Source organism: Lithobates pipiens, unplaced genomic scaffold (assembly GCF_037356315.1).
Source record: "Lithobates pipiens isolate NorthernLeopardFrog02 unplaced genomic scaffold, aLitPip1_a1.2 Scaffold_13, whole genome shotgun sequence".
NCBI classification, from domain to species: domain Eukaryota; kingdom Metazoa; phylum Chordata; class Amphibia; order Anura; family Ranidae; genus Lithobates; species Lithobates pipiens.
In genome coordinates this window covers 549,368,616-549,391,353 of record NW_027507718.1, presented here as the reverse complement: position 1 = coordinate 549,391,353, position 22,738 = coordinate 549,368,616, and positions in this window count along the sequence as shown.

The window sequence follows — 22,738 nt, the reverse complement described above, 5'->3', positions numbered from 1 at the left end:
AGGTGTTTGAGTCATAATGTATTTGCATTAATTTTTACATTTGCCTAAGTTACCTATATTGTTTTATTTATTACATGTCTATGTTGGTTATGCCTGGGGATTCCACCTCCACTGATCCCATATACTATTCCCTGTTTTTCCAATGGCCCCATACAATTTTTAATTCTGTGGTCTCAGAAAAAAGTCATTTCTGAAATGTCAACGTGCTGATATCATTGTCCTGATAGAAACACATGTTACAGGATCTTTAGAGAGGTGTATTCATACTCATTACTAATTTTATTTCCTTTGAAATATGATCGTGAAGTTGGATCCTCAGGGTAGATATGTTTTTTTTTGTTAGCTAATATTTCTAGCAACCCCCTGTTGATACTAGCCTGGTATATATCACTTTTGCATAATTCTACCATCTTTTTTTTTTTTTTTTAAGTATGTTTATTATGTTTTTTCCATACACAAGTACAAAAGGTCATAGACAAGAATAATATGGAATTGAGGTCATCAAGACAAAAAACATAACCTTTACAGTTTAAAATAGTACGAGAAGTTGTAGACAAGACAAAGCATTAGGCTTAACATCATTGAGTAGATGTAGAGCAACTGATATCATAGTGTCAGGCTTAAGAAAGGTACCCGATGGTGGATTCTACCAAAGGAATACCCTGAGGAGTGGAAGCAGGTATTCATTATAACCAAAGAGGGAAGGTTAGCAAGGTTATAATCAATATGTATATTTCAAGTAGGGATAAAACTTTCTCGAGGAAGGGAATTTAGGAAAGACTCGTGGCCACTCAAATTAGAAGAAAAGAGGTTTAACCTTAAACCACATAGAGGGTTCTTTACTGTAATGCTGCGTACACCAGATCGGACATTCCGACAATGAAATCTTGTGATTTTTTTTCTGATGGATGTTGGCTCCAACTTGTCTTGCACACACACGGTTGCACAAATGTTGTCGGAAATTCGGAACTTCAAGAATGCGGTGAATTACAAAATGTTCGACGAGCCGAGAAAAATGAAGTACAATAGCCAGTGCCGCTCTTCTGTTTGATTCTGAGCATGCATGGAATTGTGTGCGTCGTAATTGTGTACACACAGCAAGGAATTGTGTACACAGAACAAGCTCTCAAAACTCTCAAATTTTTGTTGTCAGAAATTCCGACAGCAAATGTCCGATGGAGACTACACACGGTCGGAATTTCTGACAACAAGCTCCTATCAAACATTTGTTACAGAAAATCCGATCGTGTGCATGCAGCATAAGCCCCTGTACACACGGTCGGAGATTTCCACAACCATATCCGTCGGATTTTGCCCGTCGGATTTTGTCCGTCAGATCTTGTCCGAAACTGTTGCATACACATGGTCAGGCCAAGTTGGCAAAAAATCCGATCTTTCAGAACGTGATGATGTAATTTCGTTATGATGGGACTACTTTCAGGCTAGTAGCCAATAGCTTTGATGTAGGAATTTGATCTGAGCATGCGTGGCACTTGGTCCGATCAAAATTCTCTACACATGATCGGAATATGTCCGACTGGCCCAGTTGGTCGAGAAATATTTCCAATATGTTGGAAAATTGGGTCCGACGAAGATTCGGACGGAATCAATTCAATGCATACCACACACAGTCGGATTATCTGACGACACGGTCCGATAAGACGTATTCCGACGGATTCTCCGACCGTGTGTACGCGGCATAAGAGTGGCAAAGATGTAGAATTCCCTTCCACAGGCGGTGGTCTCAGCGGGGGGCAACAATAGTTTCAAGAAACGATTAGATAAGCACCTGAACATATAGGGATATACAATGTAATACTGACATATAATTACACACATAATTTGGTCTTGATGGAATTTGACCTCACCTACTATGTAACTATTTTTTTGAAGAAAAGAAAAAACGTTGGGACTTTAAATGAAGCGGTGACTGGGTAGGGTCAATTGCCTCCATCCCTATCTAATTGAAACAAACAGGAGTACTGGGGGTTGGGACTTTAAATGAAGCAGGCAGGTGTAAAAAGTTTGAATTCATTGGAAGTCAGTGATTAAGGATGAGCCGAACAACCCCCGGTTCGGTTTGCACCAGAACCTGCGAACAGACCTAAACGTTGTGTGAACTTTAGAGCCCTATTAAAGTCTATTGGACTCGAACGTTCAAAATCTAAAGTGCTAATTTTAAAGGCTAATATGCAAGTTATTGTCCTAAAAAGTGTTTGGGGACCCGGGTCCTGCCTCAGGTGACATGGATCAATGCAAAAAAAAGTTTTAAAAACTGACCTTTTTTTCGGGAGCACTGATTGTAATAATGCTTAGAACAGTCCCTGCACAAAGTGTCATTTCTTCAGGAAAAAAAGTCATTTAAAAGCACTCGCGGCTATAATGAATAGTCGGCTCCCCATAATACAGAGTAGTCATTGAAAGTCATTGATAAAAAAAAAGCGAGGGGTTCCCCCAAATTCAATTACCAGGCCCTTCAGGTCTGGTATGGATATTAAGGGGAATTCCACACCATTTTTTTATTTTTTTTAAATGGCGTGGAGTTCCCTCTAAAAATCCATACCAGACCCTTTATCCGAGCACGCAACCTGGCAGGCCATAGGAAAAGAGGGGGGGACGAGAGAGCGCCCACCCGAACCGCCAAATGCCCTCAACATCGGGAGGATGCTTTGGGGGTCACAGACCCCTCAAAGCACCATGTACCCAAAAATCTTTCCTACCCACAATTTACAGAGTCTCCTGTAAGAGAGCCACATCTGCCCACAGGCTCCCAAAATTTGCATACGCTTATGAGGGGAGCGTAACCCCTTGAAATTCCATGAGATTACCTTTAGGTGATCCCTAACATCCAAAGGAGCCATGAATTTTGTAATAGATAGAAGTGAGGAAGCCTTAAAAGGGGTAGTATCACCGCAAACATCATCACGTTGGATCCGGCATCACTAGAGCTTTGGTAGAATCCTAGAAATAAAACTAGAAAAGATAGCACAATGAAACACAAATTGTGAACAACAAAAAAACGAGGGGTAAGCCTCCATAAAAAGACTAGGAACTTCACTTTTTTCCCTATGAAGCACACTCCCAAGATACCCCTGCCAAAGAGTGTATTTGTGGACATGAAATAACTGAAGCGGGGGGTCTGTGCAGGTGGGTGGGAGGATTAGGGACAAGGGGGAAAAATAGGGGAGGGAGGGGAGAGAAGGAAGGGAGGAAAGGGTTGGTGAGGGAAGGAGAGGGGGAAGCCAGTAAGCAAGTGGTAATACCGGTCTGTGCATTAACTAAATCAAAGTAGGCTGTGGGCGGCAGCTAATAAGGTCCACTAGATGAGGCAAAGTGAGAGCTGGTGGTGAGGATTTAACATAGAGTGTCTCCCCTGGAAATGATGTTCCAGGTGATTGGTGCTCAAGAGTTATGAGATAACACAGGATAGGCAGCTATAAAGAAGAGACAACAGGTGAAAACCACATAGGTTATCAGGAACGGGTGATCAGCAGTGCGCAAAATGATCACCTGGGAGCCCAAAGCGCACTTGTAAGGAGTTTTCTGAGGACTTTGCTGGTCTCTGGTTCACAGAGCAGATCTTCTAGGGGAGCAAGGCTCAATGGAGGGGAAAGGATCTTCCTGTTCCATGGCTGAAGGGTGTGTGATGTTAAGATATTGCTTGGCTTCGGATGGAGAAGTGAATGTGACCCACTCACCAGTGGCAGGTTGTATGTGCAGGATGGCTGGGTGCTCTATTGTAAATTTGATGTGACTGTTGTAGAGTGAAGAACAGACCACGGCAAATGCCTTTCACTGGAGCATGACTTTGATGGAGTATTCTGGGAGCTGCGGAGCAGTGAGTGATCATCAATGGTCAGAGTGCAGGCTTTGCGGAATTTTTAAAGTATGGCATGATTGTACACATAATAAAGATATCTGACAATCACAGGTCGGGCTTAGATCGCGATTCAGATGGCTGACTAATACGATGGGACCATTCCAAAAAGCATGGGGTGTGTAGCCCTAGCTGTTATTGGCGGAGCAGATGGTGGCAAGCATGGAAGAAGAGTAGGATTCTGGGAGTCCTATTATGTGCAGGTTGTTGCACCTGGAATGATTTTCTAAGTCTTCCACTTTACTCTGGAGCTCATTTTGAACTTTGGAGAGCCTGCCAACAGCCGAGGACACTGCGGCAGTATCATCTTCTATAGAGGAGATCTGCTCCTCTGTTTGATTGATTGTCCTTTAAGAACTGACCAATCCACTGCCTCAGGTACCATGGGGGACAGGAGAGTCATCACTGCCTGTGAAATGCCAGCTGGAGAGGCAAGGTCAATTTGTGAGAGCGTAGAAGGTGCTGGAGGCAGCACAGAAGAGCTAGGGCTTAACTAGGGCTTATGTTGGGGGTAGGGCTTATATTGCATCACCGACACTCACGCTAGGTCTTATTTTCGGGGAAACAGGGTAGTAGGCGAGGTTGAAAAAAGACACAAGTTCATCAAGTCCAACCTTTGTGTGTGATTATATGTCAGTATTACATTGTATATCCCTGTATGTTGCAGTCATTCAGGTGCTTATCTAATAGTTTCTTGAAACTATTAATACCCCCCGCTAAGACCACCTCCTGTGGAAAGGAATTCCACATCCTTGCCACTCTTACTGTAAAGAACCCTCTACGTAGTTTAAGGTTAAACCTCTAAAGACTTTTGGCCATGAGTCTTGTTAAACTCCCTTCTAAGAAAAAGATTTATCCCTATTGTGGGGTAATTATTATGGTATTTGTATATTGAAATCATATCCCCTCTCAAGAGTCTCTTCTCCAGAGAGAATAAGTTCAGTGCTCACAACCTTTCCTCATAAATAATATCCTCCAGCCCCTTTATTAGCTTTTTTCCCTTCTTTGTACTCGCTCCATTTTCAGTACATCCTTCCTGGGGACTGGTGCACAGAACTGGACAGCATACTCCAGGTACGGCCAGACCAGAGTCTTGTAGAGTGAGAGAATTATTGTTTTTCATTCCTGGAATTAACCCCCTTTTTAATGCATGCCAATATTCTGTTTGCTTTGTTGACAGCAGCTTGGCATTGCATGCCATTGCTGAGCCTATCATCTGCTAGGACTCCCAGATGTTCTCCCCCCCAGTGTATAGATTGCATTCATATTTTTGCCACCCAAATGCATTATTTTACATTTTTCTACATTGAACCTCATTTTCCATGTAGTTGCCCACCCCATTCATTTGTTCAGATCCTTTTTGCAAGGTTTCCACATCCTGCAGAGAAGTTATGGTCCTGCTTAGCTTAGTATCATCCGCAAATACAGGGATTGAACTAGTGGAGGGGGGTACCTCTGCAGCTGGATGGCTTGCAGACAGTATTTAGGAGGAGTGCGGCAGGAGCTGTGTCTTCTAGCTCCTCTCCATGCAGCGCCGGAACCAGAAGTACTCTACCAGCTTAAGTGAGAGTTTTTCTTTAATGTCCCAAGACGCATCTGTTCCGGCTTTGTGGTTGGGTGATTTTAATATGGTAGTCAATCCTAGCCTGGATAGAATGGGCTTAGTGCCATATGCACCACATCTATATCATGAGACCAGATTTAGTCACCTATTGATGGACTTTGCCCTTATAGATACATGGCGATATCTCTATCTTAGTCAAAAGGCTTACTCCTGTTTTTCTATCCCTCATTCCACTTTCTCTCAAATTGACTTCATAATGTTCTCTCAACAGCTAATCCAAAGACTGCAGAAGGCTGGATTCTGCTCCTGTTTGTTATCAGATCATGCCCCTTATTGGATCACCCTAAGGCCTTTTATTAGGTCCTCTACACCAAACTGGAGGCTGAATCCATTCTGGTTACCTATATTACTGGATACAGATTAATTGAATACAGAATGGAAGTTTTTCTTTCCTTTTGGCTAAGATCAAGTGTAGTATATGTTCTTATCAGTTACCAGGAGGTGCCACTTGCTTCCGTTCCTGTTCCACGACGAGGTGGAGCAGGGGTGGCAGTTTCTATGCAAAACCTGCTGGTGTGAAGGTAACCCGGAGCGGTTCATAGCCGAAAGGGAAGCCTTTTGATGAGGATGGAGAACCACTGGTCGGTGCCAGGGGAGGGGACCCTGGCCTTCTGGCCTGGATTGGGGCAGCTTTAGCTCCGGTCAGTTTTTCGGGAGGGAACGTTGGTTCCCTTTTCTCCCACCAGTACTTCCCAAATGTAATTAGGTAGGAGTGATGGAAGCGAGGGTGAGGCCTGATGGCAAAGGGCTCTCACTAAGCTCCTGGATCTCCATGCCTTTCTGGCTGGGGTGGGGGTCGGGGATGCTTTTGTTGAAAAGCCTATGGTGATGTGCCCCTGAAGTGGCAGTTCCGGGGTGCCTTACTTTCGCTGTGATTTAATAACTCTGATGACCTTGGTCACGTAACCATAATACACCTTTTCACACCTGCCTCTAGGGCCGGGCCTTTTGGCTAGGACCAGAGGAATTTTTGATTCCTGGCCGGAGGACCTGGTCATTGTTTTACACAATGGCCTCTTTTTTCACTATCCCTCTTCACTATCCCTTCCCCACTTTATTTATTTATTTTATTTCTGTGTGTGTTTTGTCACGTTTTGTGTTGTCACCTGCACGTTTGATGAGTAGGGTGTCGGTCCTCAGGCCAACCCTGAAAGTCTTGTGGGAGGGTGGACATAGGCCTTCTGGCTTGGTTCACCCTCTCTTTGGGGGGTCTCCCTTCGGGGGAGCCCCTACCCTAGTACATGGGTGGGTCTGTTTCGGCAGACCTTCCAGAGAAAGGCGGTCGTCAGGCTTCGGCTAGATGGTGGAAAGGGAAGCATTTAAAAAACATGCCCGTCTACTACTAACTGAGTATATCTCTAGATATAAGCAGTCTTCTAAATTTCCTTATGTTCAGGCAGTAGCTCAGGTAACCTCTTTGGAGGAGCTATATGTAATTGCACCCTCTGCAGAATCTCTTACTAGACTGAAACTCCAAACTAGAGTTGTAGACCAGAGGTGTTATGAGAGTGCTAAACATAAACCTTTTTTCAATAAGCAAAGAATTTTTGAACATGGAGAGCACCCAGGTAAATGACTAGCTTATCTGGCTCATAGAGATTCCAGACCCCTGGTGGTTATTACATTAAGATCACCTTCACATGGTTTCATTACAGACCCAGACATAATTACAAGAGAGTTTGCCATTTTTTTGAGGATGTTTATACATCTAAGGTCGATTACCCTGCCCAAACTCGACATGACTTTTTGAATGCTCTTTCAGTAGATTATATATAGATCACTTTGCCCTGACCAAGGCTCCGGGATCAGATGTCCTGCCTATTGAGTTCTATACCCTCTTCTCTGACACATTAGTACCTACATTATTGGCTATTTAGCACGCTATATTTGAGGCTTCTACCCTTTCTGATTCCATATGTGAAGCTCTTATAGTGCTAATATTCAAGCCCGGAAAGGACCCCCATCAACCTGAGTCATATAGGCCTATCTCCTTATTGCAAACTGATATCAACAATACTAGCCAAGATCCTAGCCCTTTGTCCAAACAAGGTAATTATGTATTTAATTCATCCAGATCAGACAGGTTGTATGCAAGCCAAGAACACAGCCTTTAACACCAGTGTCTATTTATGAATCTCAAGGCCTAACAATGAAATTGGCTCCATGGTGGTAGTCACACTTGATGCTGCCAAAGTGTTCAATTCAGTAGAATGGCTTTACTTATTGTATGCCAGTTGAACCTCAGACTATGTCATTTAGGTCCCACCCTGGAATTCAAGGTCGGTGTTCTGCTTCTTTTGTGGAAAAAGTAGGGCTCTAAGCTGATTATATTTTTTTATATCATGTTGACTCAGGTCCCTCCTTACCATTGTCACTTCATATCATTGAACAATTTGGTAGGTTCTCGTGTCTTAAAATAAACTGGGGTAAATCCCAAATCCTCCTGACTTATGTTTTCCCTCCATCAATGGAGCAGGCAACCCTGGCCTCAGTCAGAGTCAGTTACTTTAAATATTTGGGGATCCAGGTCTCTAGGACAATATCAGACCTCATCTATCTGAATGTGGAGCCCCTAATACTGTTGCTTACATGTAAAATTCAGATATGGGCAAAATTGCCATTGGGAGTTATAGGTCAGATGAGCCTTGAAAAAAAATGACCTTACTGCCTAAAATCTTATATGTCCTCTGGCACTCTCCAGTGTATATTCCACTAAAATACTTTAAAATTATTGATACTTTGTTACAGTCCTTTATCTGGGGTGCCAGTAGACATAAGCTGTCAGAAAAGGTCCTCAAAAACCCGATGTCCTTAGGTGGATTGGCATTCCCTGACTTTGGTTTATATTACCTAGCGGCACAAGTCTCATGCTTTTACCAAGTCCCTGAGTCACATCTCCTGCATCTGTTATGTGATTTACTGAGGTGTCTGGGAGGCTCCCTTGTTCCTTTGAGCCCCTCTAGCTTCCTTTTCCGGCACAGACAGATCTGGGACCTGGCCATGTCTAAAATGAAATGCTCTATACTATATAAAAATACTCCATTGTGGTATAATAAACACCTGGGTGAAATTCTACAGATTCCCTACCCAAAGGTCTGGATCTCAAAGGGTAAATATACGCTTTCACATGTCTTTCATGATGTAGACTAAAAGCCTTTGACCAACTAAAATCAGTCACTTTTCTGAACCACGTGCTGTTTAGGCACCTCCAGTTGCAGCATGCATTGCATGTGCAGTTTGGAGGTAATTGCCCAGTTATGTCTACACTAGATGCCCTGGCTGTGATAAGCAGTGATGAGCCTCTTAAATTGATATTAGACTCTAAGATATGCTAATCACCCCACCTGCATCCCAACATGCTTACACCCTCAAGCCTAGATGGGAAACTGAGGCAGGTGAACTGGATGATGAAGACTGGAGTGAGGTGTTGGAGGTTGGTAAATGAGTGTCTCCTAAAATGTCAGATAGACTTACACAAATATACATTCTTCATAGATCATATCTTACCCCAGAATGTATGGCTAAGTTTTGCCCCTCCCCGAGCCCCATGTGCCCCACATGTCTGATCTCCATTGGTCATATCTCCTTTGGGCATATACTCTGGCACTGTCCTCATATTCAGAGATTTTGGGCGCAAGTTGTCCAATTCCTTCATGATCAAATGGGCTTACTGGTGACAATGGAACCTAGACGATGCCTGTTGGGTCTATTCGCAGACTCTGATATGGATAAACACACTCTTAAGTCTGTGCATGAAATTTTGTTGGCAGAAAGTTGGTGGCACAGGGATGGATACAGGCTACACCTCCCACTCCCACAGTCTGAATTAATGTAATAAACAACAATTTACCCTAAAAAAAGGTTATTTATACCAATAGGGGTTGTCAGGGCAAATATAACAAAATCTTGGACAGGTGGCTACAGTCTCCATTGACTTGTACCTCATAGTGGTAACTTAGACTCCATTGTATAAATTAACACTTAGGTTGTCCCCAATATATCACTTAGGCTAATTGTGATGTTGCATTGTGAATGGGTCACATTGTGAATTGGTGCTGCTGCATAAATCAATGTCCTCAATTTGTTATTTGCTATTGGGTTTTATGTTAATGTCTATGATGCTACTTACACCTATATGTTGTATTTTGTGCAGCACTCAATAAAGCTTGGTTTGTTAAAAAAAAACAACAACTTTGTGATAGTGATTTAAAATACCGTGGTCCACATTCAGATCATTCCCTGCATTTATGTGGCTACATAGTTTGCAACATTTGCAGCGCTTATTGTTGTTTTTGTTCCCTTTTTTGAGTCCTAGTCCTCAGAATGAAGCTTCCTGCTGATTAATATTTGTCTGAGGTTGGATGGTTTCCTGAAGGTCATCACTGGGGGTTGTTGAAATATTCCATTCAGGGTTCTGTCCTCTGTTATGATAGGTTTCATCTATTGCATTATCTCTCTCATCCCTTCTAGTGCTGGATTATATGTGATTATTAGAGGTACACGGCTATTTGTTTTCTTCTCTTTGTATTGTAGGAGGTTTTCTCTTTGGGTTTCTAAGGCAGTGTTTATACTTGTACTGATAGTTTTGTTGCTGTAACCTTTATAATGAAAGGATTCTGCTAGTACTCCGAGATGTCTGTTTCTGTCTTCTGGTTTGGAGCATATTCTGTGGTATCCAGACTAATGAAGGGCCACCTTCTGGAATGGTCCATGTGTTTCCACCAAGGTATGCATTCTACATAGTTTTAAACACCAGACACTTGACTTACTTTCACTATTATATCTGTAGTTTTACTCTTGAATAGTTCATATTGTTCTGTATTATCTCAGGTCCCAAGAGGTCGATGCTCCGAGGAATGTCTTCCAGGGTTCCGAAAATCTGTAAGAGAAGGATATCACCCATGTTGTTATAATTGTGCTCCATGTTCAGAAGGAGAAATATCAAACCATTCTGGTAATCTTTATGTTAATTTAAGTTAATTTAAGTATAACCTCTGATATTGAATTAGAAAATAAAAATGTTTAAAGTGGTTGTAAACCCTTACAAACCACTTTGACCTACAGGTAATCCTAGATTAAGGCTTACCTGTAGGTCCAAGAAATATCTCCTAAACCTATACGGTTTAGGAGATATTTACCCCAAGACAGCCACCACAGACAGTGGCACGCAGGCGCACTGGGCAGGCCGCAGATAGCGGCGATATGCCGCAAGTGTGGGGTCCCGTGCGCATGCGCAGGAGTGACATCATCGCGGCTCCAGCGCTGTGACCCGGAAGTGGCTCCGGGATCCATGGCAGCGGCAAAGAGGAAGATGGAGTACTGCTTCGGGGGCTTCGTTCTCAGGTAAGTTATTCATAATGAGCTAGTATGCTATGCATACTAGCTCATTATGCCTTTGCCTTGCAGGGTGTGTTTTTTATTTTTTTTCCCCTTTACTTCCTCTTTAACCATTAGCCGACCAGCCAGCGTCGTTATACCGTGGCACGTTGGCTCTCCTACGCAAATCGCCATAGCTGTACATCGGCTTGCGCAGGAGCATGCCCACGGGTCGGGCGGACTCGGTGTCTGCTGGCGACCCGCGATCACCTAGTGCAAAGACAGAATGGGGATCAGCCTTTGTAAACAAGGCAGTTCCCCATTCTGACAGGAGACATGACAGAGATCTACTGTTCTCAGTGATTGAGAACAGTGATCTCTGTCACATCCCTGCCAGCCTATCCCCCCTACAGTTAGAACACACACAGGGAGCACAGTTAACCCCTTGAGTGCCCCTTACTGTTAACCCCTTCCCTGCCGGTGTCATTTTTACATTGATTCCTGAATTTTTATAGCACTGATCAATGCAATAATGTCACTGGTCCCCAAAAAGTGTCATTTGGGGCCAGATTTGTCCTCTGCAATGTCGTAGTCCCGCTAAAAATAGCAGATTGCCGCCATTATCAGTAAAGTGAATAAAAAAAAAAAAAAAGAAAAGTCCCTAAATCTATCCCATAATTTGTAGATGCGATAAGTTTTGCACAAACTAATCAATATACGCCTATTTTGTCACAAATATGTAGAAGACTATATATCAGCCTAAACTGATGAATCAATTATATATTTATATATATATATATATATATATATATATATATATATATATATATATATATATATATATATATATATACATATATATATATATATATATATATATATATATATAATATATATTTTTTTGGATATGTATTATAGCAAAAGGTAAAAAGAAAATGTTTTTTTCCAAAATTGTTTTTTTTTTTTATAGTGCAAAAAATTAAAACTACAGACGTGATCAAATACCACCAAGCTCTATTTGTGGGAAAAAAAGGGATGTCCATTTTGTTTGGGTACAGTGTTGCACGACTGGACAATTTTTAGTTAAAACGCCACAGTGCTGTATCGCAAAAAATGGCCCGGTCTTTAAGGAGGCAAATCCTTCCAGGGCTGAAGTGCTTGAAGTCATTTTAAGTGATTATGTAACCATTTTACACTTTGCAGGCTGAACATCTCCCTAAATTGTATGAAATTAATGATTACTGATGAAGCCTTTTTGCCATTTTCCGGGAAAAGATTGCAACACATTTCTTCTACCGCTGACCCTTCTGGGAGTGTTGGAGGCTTTCTCAAGCAAACAATGGGAATCAGATTCCTCCGACTGTCTGCCTGAGAACGCCTCTAACAGTTTGGCATTTATCAAAAGTAATGGTATGGAAAATGATTACACGGAAGAGGCCAAAACTGTCAAATAGTTGCATTCTTGTTATACCATGCCTAATGTTATTTTCACTTATTTTTACTCTACAGACAGTGAACGCTGCAAGAAATGTCCTGAAAATGAATGGCCTAACAAAGATAAAACTATTTGTATTGACAAGGTCATTGAGTATTTATCATATGAGGAGGATATTCTAGTTTTATTCTTTTCTATAACTTCAGTCATATTTGCTACAACATCTCTCCTTATACTTGGACTATTTTTGTGGTTTCGGAGAACTCCCATAGTCAGAGCCAATAACCGGAACCTCAGCTTCATTCTGCTCCTCTCCCTCATACTGAGCTTCCTTTCTGTATTCCTGTTCCTTGGCCGTCCTGTGGATATTACCTGTATGCTGCAACAAGTCACTTTTGGAATTCCCTTCACCATCTCAGCATCTTCTATCCTAGCCAAAACCATCATGGTCTTCATTGCTTTCAAAGCCACCAGACCTGGAAGCTCTTGTAGAAAATGGGTGGGAGTCAAACCTCCCAATACAGTCATGTTATTCTGCTCATCCATTCAGGTTATGAATTGCATTCTCTGGTTGTCCATCTCTCCACCATTTCAGGAGTATGACATGGACTCCTATCCTGGGAAGATCCTCATTCAGTGTAATGAAGGGTCAGTTATCGGGTTCTACTCTATGTTGGGTTATATGGGGTTTCTGGCAGCTGTGAGTTTTGTTCTGGCTTTCATGGTGAGGACATTACCGGACAGTTTTAATGAGGCCAAGTACATCACCTTCAGCATGCTGGTGTTCTGCAGTGTCTGGATTGCCATGATCCCGGCCTATCTGAGCACCAGAGGCAAATACATGGTGGCTGTGGAGATATTCGCCATACTGACCTCCAGTGCTGGAATATTATTGTGTATGTTTTCTCCAAAACTCTACATTTTACTTTTAAAACCTGAACTGAATACAAAGGAAGCAATGCTGGGGAAAAGAATGTTGTAAATGTAACACATTGATTCAATGTAAAATACTGTAGATCAGATTAAACAAATTCAGCCATATTGTTAAATCATCATCATTATGATTTTTGTGTATATTAACTGCCTATTGTACATAAGTGGATGGAAGGTGGATGTTGCAGGGTGATTAACAATATTACAGCTTCATTTTTTTCTTGCTCTTACATGACCCCTATCATGCACACATAAAGTACTGTGACTGCACTGTCCATTGGATGGTGCTGATCACAAAAATATGCTGTAACCAATCAAAGCATCACACAATGTAACCAACACCTGCAGTTAGCAGCTTGCCCCCACTTTGCTCTCACATACCGATCAGTCTGGTAGAGGAAATAAATCTTCAAGACCACCATCCAATAAAAGCTTTATCCAGTACAAGTGCAATCCAGTACCAGTACCAGCAGTACCAAAAACAGCTTCATCCATCCCTCTAGTATTATTATTATTATTATTATTATTATTATACGGGAATTATATAGTGCTGAGAGTTTACACAGCAGTTTACAAAATAAGTGCAAATGGTACAGTTACAATACAATTCAATGACCGTTAGAGTTTACAATCTAAGAGGATGGGTCAAGAGATACAAGAGGTAATAACTGTGGGGGATAGGCTGATGGAGAAAATAAACGTGCAGTTGTTATGTGAGGGCCAGATAGTCCTCTCTGAAGAGATGCGTTTTCAGGGATCATCTGAAAGTGGACAGAGTAGGAGATGATGGGACAGTTTGGGGTAGAGAGTTCTAGAGGATGGGAGAGGCTCTGGAGAAGTCTTGGAGGCAAGCATGGGATGAGGTGACAAGGGAACCAGCAGGAGGCCTTGGAAGAAACAAAGATAGCAATTTAGTTGGTATTTTGAGACCAAGTTAGTGATGTAGCTGGGGGCCAAGTTGTGGAATCTTTGTAAGTTATTGTTAGTATCTTGAATTTGATTTGTTGGGTGAGTGGCAGCCAATGGAGGGATTGGCAGAGAGGGGTACCAGACGTTGAGCGGTTTGTAAAGTGAATGAGCCTGGCAGCAGCATTCATGATGGACTGAAGGAGGGATAGCCTATTATTTTTTTTATATGCATTTTTATTAAAAAATGTTTTCAAATTACAATCCACATTGAACCACAGTGTAATATGTTTGTCAATACAATTATTGCATTGTAAGGCAAGACTTAACTTATAACAAGGAACCCAAGGCATTTATTCCATGTGGAATGCGTTACAAAACCACATAAGTATATAGACAATTAATTACGATGGTATCAGTATATATATATAAACAGAGAGATTTCAATCTTGAAAACATAAAATCGAACCAAATTTAAAGGCATACGACAAATACTCACTACCAAAATGAATTCCTAGAGCCATTTTTATTATTAATACCAGTATTTATTTCAGCAATGTGAACTAAAGGAGGCCCGGGCTTCCACTGTTTGTAAAAGAGGGTCGTGGTTCCCTCTCTATGAGCCTTACTTTATCTATAGGTTTCATTTACTTTCTTAATGACTTCACTAAGGTTTAGAGGCACATCAGATTTCCATCTCCTGGTCACAATTAGGCCGCGTACACACGGGCGGACTGTCTGCCCAACTTAGTCCGCCGAAACACATTTCAGCGGACAGTCCGCTCGTGTGTGGGCTTCAGCGGACTTTTTCAGCGTGCAGTCTGGTGGACTAAGTCTTTCGGAATTTCCGTAAGATTGTCCGTCCAAACTTGGTTTCAGCGGACAGTCCGCCCGTGTGTGTGCCAGTCCGCCGTACTTTCGAAATGAGTGGACTTTTCCCGCCCGGAGAAAAGTCCGCTCATTTCGAGCGGGTATCCAGGTAGGCGGGGCCCGCGACGGAGACGTCGCAGGCCCCGCTGCCTGGTATGAACTTAAAGGGGAACCCCAACGCCGAAAAAAATCGGCGTGGGGGTCCCCCCAAGTCCACAACAGACCCTTGTCCGAGCACGCTACCCGGCCGGCCAGGAAAGGGGGGCGAATGAGCGCCCCCCCCCTTAGCCATACCAGGCCGCGTGCCCTCAACATGGGGGGGTGCCTTGGGGAAGGGGGGCCCCCCACCCCAAAGCACCTTGTCCCCATGTTGATGAGGACAAGGGCCTCTTCCCGACAACCCTGGCCGTTGGTTGTCGGGGTCTGCGGGCGGGGGGCTTATCGGAATCCGGGAGCCCCCTTTAATAAGGGGGCCCCCGGATACCGGCCCCCACCCTATGTGAATGAGTATGGGGTACAATGTACCCCTACCCATTCACCTGTAAAATAAAAGTACCAAAAAAAAACACAACACACGAGATAAAATATTTTATTGCACAGCTCCGGGGGTCTTCCGTCTTCGGGGGTCTTCTCGCCGGACTCCTCCGCTATCTTCTTGTAGCTCTTTTGCTAGAGGAGGAGTCCGGCTTTCTTCCTCCCCGCCGCCGGCCTCTTCTCCCGACTTCAGGGGTCTTGACCCCCTCTTCGGTTCTTCTGCCGGGCCACCGCACCTTCTTATAGCTCTTTTACAGGCGGTGGCCCGGCCTTCTGTCGCCGCTGTCGCTGCCGCCTTCCGTTCTTCTTCTTCTTCTTCTTCTTCTCCAGGAGATGTTGCCTTGACGATCTCTCCGGCTGGAATGCCAGAGCCGCGCTGCACGGCCACTTATATAGTGACAATGGGGTGGTGTCACATGGTATATGTCACATGGGTTGGTCACATGGGTTAATGTCACATGGGGACTATGACATCGTAAGGGGGCGGGGTCACCATGTGACACCAACCCATGTGACATATACCATGTGACACCGCCCCATTGTCACTATATAAGTGGCCGCGCAGCGCGGCTCTGGCATTGCGGCCGGAGAGATCGTCGAGGCAACATCTCCTGGAGAAGAAGAAGAAGAAGAACAGAATTCGGCGGCGACAGCGGCGACAGAAGACCGGGCCACCGCCTGTAAAAGAGCTATAAAAAGGCGCGGTGGCCCGTCAGAAGAACCGAAGAGGGGGACAAGACCCCCGAAGTCGGGAGAAGAGGCCGTCGGCGGGGAGGAAGAAAGCCGGACTCCTCCTCTAGCAAAAGAGCTACAAGAAGATAGCGGAGGAGTCCGGCGAGAAGACCCCCGAAGACGGAAGACCCCCGGAGCTGTGCAATAAAATATTTTATCTCGTGTGTTGTGGTTTTTTTTGGTACTTTTATTTTACAGGTGAATGGGTAAGGGTACATTGTACCCCATACTCATTCACATAGGGTGGGGGGCCGGTATCCGGGGGCCCCTTATTAAAGGGGACTCCCGGATTCCGATAAGCCCCCCGCCCGCAGACCCCGACAACCAACGGCCAGGGTTGTCGGGAAGAGGCCCTTGTCCTCATCAACATGGGGACAAGGTGCTTTGGGGTGGGGGGGCCGCGCGGCCCCCCCTTCCCCAAGGCACCCCCCATGTTGAGGGCACGCGGCCTGGTACGGCTCAGGGGGGGGGCGCGCTCGCTCGCCCCCCCTTTCCTGGCCGGCCGGGTAGCGTGCTCGGACAAGGGTCTGTTGTGGACTTGGGGGGACCCCCACGCCGATTTTTTTCGGCGTTGGTGTTCCCCTTTAAGTCCATTCCAGGCGGCGGGGCCAGCAACGTCTCCTTCGTGGGCCCCGCCTACCTGGAGACGCGCTCGAAATGAGCGGACTTTCCTCCGCGTGTGTGGGCGAGTCCGTTCATTTCAAAAGTAGGGTGGATTGTATGGCGGACTTAGTCCGCCGTATTAGTCCGCTCAAAAAGTGCCGTGTGTGGGCAAGTCCGTTCATTCAAAAGTTGGACGGACTGTCTGTCGGATTGTCTGATGAACTTAGTTGGGCAGACAATCCGCGCGTGTGTACGCGGCCTAAGTCTGGCTGCCAGGAGAATGTGCAATTGGTCTGATTGCTGGTGGAAAATGATCAACGTGTACACTCAGAATAGCCTGCTCGACAGAACCTTTCGTGATAATTCACGTAATTGTGGATATTAGGCGCAACACCCCTTTCCAGAACCTTGAAAGGTGGGGGCATTCCCAGAGCATGTGGAGCAGAGTGTCCACTGTGCCACAACCGCGCCAGCACTCATTTGAGCTAGAGTGTTTGAATTTTTCTGTAATGTATGGTGTATAATACCAACGATGGAGAATTTGTTGGGCAATTTCCGAGTATGTAGCTGACCTACTATAACATTGATTGAGTTTTACAGCTTTCTTCCATTGATATGTCTTGAGGGGGGGGGGGGGGATCTTCTTCCCATTTTTGATGAGGGAGGAGTTTTGTAAAAGTATTTTTTGTTGTAGCAAGTTGTAAAAAATAAAGATATCCCTTTTATAGTCACCTTTGGGTCATTCCAATAGACCCAGGCTTTATGTGGTACCCTAATAGGGATTAAATGATGAGCCCTGAGGAATGAAGCTATTCTGGTATAACTATAATGTTCTATTGTTCGGGAGGGAATATCGCTGTGACAATGTGTTGAATGAAATAGCCTTCCCATTGTGTAAAAGATCGGATATCCATTTAATCCCTTTTTGTTCCCACTGCGATGTCCGGGATATGGACAGTGGGGATGTCTGTCAGATCTCCTGTTGGAATATTATAATAGCAGAATTCTTTCCACGTTTTCACCACTAGTTGTCCATTAGGGTGTGTGAATTTGGTGAAAGTGTTTGAGAAAGTACGTGGAACTTAGTGTTTAAGGGTGTACCCAGTTTTTTTTTTTCTATTAAAGCCCAATGTTTTACCTCAGAAGAGTGGAAACAGCATTTCCTTTAGTTCCTGTGACTGGATGGTAAAGAAAGAATATTTTTTACTTAATAGGTTTCTCTTTAATTTGGTTGGCTAATGCCGCGTACACACGATCAGACTATCCGGCAGACTTAGTCCGACGGACAATCCGCCGGACTTTTCAGTGGAGGTCCGCTGGACTTTCCAAATGAGCTGACTTGCCCACACACGCCCACACACAACCGGACTCTTCTGGCAGACTAGGTCCGGTGGACAATCCGCCGGACTTTTCAAATGAACAGACTTGCCCACACACAGAGTAAAGTCTGTTCATTTTGAATGTGACTCCAGGTTGACTGGACTAATGAAGGAAGTCAATGTCGCTGCCTTCATTGGCGAGATTGACACCTCGTAAGCCCCGTTGCCTGGTATGGGTTTTAAAGGACACCCCTACGCCGGAAAAACGGCATGGGGGTCCCCCCAAAGTCCATACCAGACACTTATCCAAGCACGTAGCCTGGCTGGTCAGGGAAGGGGACGAGTGAGTGCCCCCCTCCTGAACCGTACCAGGTCGCGTGCCCTCAACATGAGGGATGCTATGGTGAAGGGGGGCCCTGCGGTCTCCCCACCCCAAAGCACCTTGTCCCTATGTTGATGAGGACAAGGGCCTCTTCCCGACAACCCTGGCCGTTGGTTGTCGGGATCTGCGGGTGGGGGGGCTTATCAGAATCTGGGAGCCCCCTTTAATAAGGTGCCCCAAGATTCTGGCCCTCCATCCTATGTGAATGAGTATGGGGTACATCATACCCCTGCTCATTCACCTGGGGGGAAAAAGTGTCTATAAAAAAAACACAACTCATTCCCATAAGGTAGGGGGCTGGGATCTGGATTCCGGTAAGCCCCCCGCCCGCATACCCCGACAACCAATGGCCAGGGTTGTTGAGTAAAGACTTCTTTCTAAGTTTGCTATAGCCCACACACGGTCAAATTGTCAGCCGGATAGTCCGATCGTGTGTACGCGGCATAAGAGTTTCCCAGCCTTGTTGCCATGGCAGTAAATCTGAGCTTTCCATTTACGCAAGTTATTGTTGTGATGAGATATAAGAAATATTCTGAGTTTGTGCCGAGCACGTCTAGACTGAGAGCTAACTGCAAAGTCATGTTTATTGATTCCAACGTTTGGATAATAAGTCGAAAAGATGCTGGTTCTGCTTCTTCTTCAGAACATTACTTAGCTTCATAAGAACGCCTCTTATGTACGCGTTGTAGCTGTTCCACACAGTGAATGGGGGACGACACAGATGGGGCATTAGTGCGAAAAAATTCTTGCAGCGTTTCAGCAATTTTGGATTTATATTTTGGGTGGTCAAACATAAAGACATAATTCTTCCATCTGTTTGCCCTACTTTCCGTGCAAGTCTCCTGCACCGTAATTGAAACTGGAGCATGGTCAGACCATGTAATATTGTATACACTTATGTTCTGAAGTAACATTTTGTCAACCAGAAGAGATCCATTCTCGAGTATGTGTGGTGTACACTTGAGAAGTGTTGTGTTGGCACCGCCACACATCATAAAAGATTGTTGATGGCATAAAGTGTGAACGGGTAGCCCTACCTTGGTGATTGTGTGACACATCTAGTTGTTTGTTAAACATAGCATTGAAGTTGTTACAAAGAATGGTATTTCACTGTTGCACTTTCTGTACCAGTTTCCATAGTTTTTGCAAACATGACATTTGTTTCACATTAGGTAGGTATACATTTACAATAGTATATACAACATTATTAACTTTGCATACTTGTATAATATATCTACCCATTGCGTCAATTTCGGTGTGGATAGCTTTGAAGGATACAGTGTCTTTAACAAAAATAGCAACACCACATTTTTTTCTGATAGAAAATTATAGTAAAAAAGCATGGTTGCTGAAGTTTTGGTGATTTTTGTGAGGAGAAATTGGTCTCTCTGAGACATAGTAGGTCAGATTGTAGGAGTTGTGCTTCCTTCCAGAGCATTCTTCTCTTAGCAGGGCTGTTCAGTTCTCGACATTGAATGAGGAGATTGTGAAACAGATGCCGCGTACACACGATCGAATTGTCCGGCGTACTTAGTCCGCCGAAACGCATTTCACCGGACAATCCAATCATGTGTGGGCTTCAGTGGACTTTCTCAGCGTAAGGTCTGGCAGACTTAGAAAGTATTTTTGCAGTCCAATCTTTCCGTCGGACTTGGGTTTCAGCGGACAATATGTTCGTCAGTGTGCTAGTCCGGCGGACTAAGAATGACGCATGCTCAGAAGCAAGTACGAGAAGGAAGCTATTGGCTACTGGCTATTGAACTTCCTTTTTCTAGTCCCGTCATACGTGCTGTACGTCATTGCGCTAGCAAACGCAGGACTTTCTGTGTGTCCGTGTGGCCAAGTCCGTTTGGTAGAAAGTCCGCCGGACTAAGTTTGTTGGACAATTCCATCATGTGTACGCGGCCTTATGTTGTCAATGGTTTGGTGTAGATACCAAGGTCTCCTGTTGGGTGGATTTACAAGTTTGCAGAAGAGCTGTAGTGGACAGGAAATCCGCTGCTTTAAAACTTAGAAATTCACAGAAAATCTGTAGCAGGGTAGAAGTTAGTGATGACAAAATATATCTAGAGTATGTTTTATTGGTAGTGAAATAGCGTCACAAAGTTTATTAATAGAAATTTACCTCATATAGAGAAAATGAGATACACCAGAGAAAAAAATTAAATTCTGGTGTAAAGAAAATAAAGTTGCGGACAAGAAAAATACGTGATACAGTGATAAAAATATCAATCTAATAATGCTAAAAGGATAAACCGTAAAACAAATGAATGTCCAATTCAACTAAATGTCCTATCATGTTCTAAAACAAAATTGAAACAATGTCCATAATAGGCACAGTGAAGACACCTAGATGTTCGATCACATTCCAAAGATAAGGACCAAGTGACGACTAAATCTTGTAGAGATAGTAAATGAGGGTCCTTACCGGATCAGATAAACTCCCTTTTCTGTGGGGATGAATGGATCTCCAATGACACAAGCTCAGCCGACAGCTTCCGGAAATGAACGAGAGAACACCGGCAGCAAGGGGCGGTACGTGAACACTCTGGTATACACCTTCACCAATCCCTGCTCTGTTCCAGCTTGTCTCTACGGGGAAAGACTCAGGGATTTCTCCGATAAGGGACAGTGGCTTTAGACTTCCCAGCCAATGGATTGGCTCATCTAAAAGGAAAATGCACACTCGGGCCAACCGGCCACAAGTGCGGATAGGGGAAAAAGGAAAACGAACTCCAATAGTGAAATACCGCTTGAATAGAACTGTTCTGAAAGACAATGAAGGACCATGTATATTATGCCACTAGTGGCCTTTTAAATACCACCATGGGCCATCATATAGCATTCAAGCACCACTATGAACCATGGGTGTTCACATTTGCCACCCTTGAGAATATATATGAAGACCCTCGAGGGGGCAACTTTGACCAGAAAGTCCTTCAAAAAGAAACTCAATGGGTTTATAGCCTGCGGGCCACCCATTATCCTGGTCTGAATGATATGATGAGCTTTAGACCCTTTCTATAAGAATCTGTATTAACTTGTATGTTCCTGTGAGCCTAATGCATGTCTGTTTTGTTATTTCTCCTACATTGTTTTTTTTTTTTTTTTTTGAGATGAGATACCACGTAATATACAGCAATGCATGGTATATGATTACATCATTGAGTTATATATTTAAATCTATTGGATTTCTCACTAATGGAAGCTTTAATTTTAAAAATTCTCTTTATGTTTATGTATCTCTTTTTCTAATGCCGCGTACACACGATCAGATTGTCCGGCATACTTAGTCCGCCGAAACACATTTCAGCGGACAATTCGATCGTGTGTGGGCTTCAGCGGACTTTTCCAGCGTGAAGTCCGGCGGACTAAGAAATCTTCCCGTTGGACTTGGGTTTCAGCGGACAATCCGTTCGTCAGTATGCTAGTACGGCGGACTAAGAATGACGCATCGCGTCATCGCGCAAGCGAACGTCGGACTTTCTGTGTGTCCGTGTGTGGCCAAGTCGGTTCGGTAGAAAGTCCTCCAGACTATCCGCCGGATTGTATGTCGGACTAAGTAAGCTAGACAATTCGATCGTGTGTACATGTACATAAGTGTTCATGTGTGTTTTTATTTGGCTTGCATGTGCTCTCTATTCACTACGATTGTAGGGTTCGTATGCTTTTCAGTCTTGATGTGAGACTGTTTTTCTTTTGTTTGTTTTTTTCTTTTGTTTAACCATATATGTGCGGGAAGTGTGGTGTTTATGGTTTCTTTTTTTTTTTTTTTTTCTTTTTTTTTTTACAATTCCCATTATTTTTTGCCTACAATCCCCAAAATTAACTCTGCTCACTATGATCACTGATTAGTGTGCCTAATTTGATACAGGTGAGCTCTTACTATAAATTACCCACACTTGCAGCCCCAAGGTGTGCAAAAATGTAAGTACTTTTATTTGGACACTATATCTACTTTATTTGGGCAGTTAACATGGTGGTTATTATTCCTTTTGTCTCTCTCACCATTGCAGACTTTTACCTTTAGCCCCTGTACACACGGTCGGAGATTTCCACAACTAAATCCGTCGGATTTTGCCCGTCGAATTTTGTCCGAAACTGTTACATACACACGGTCGGACAAAGTTGGCGAAAAATCGGATCTTCCAGAACGTGATGATGTAATTTTGTTACGATGGGACTACATTCAGGCTAGTAGCCAATA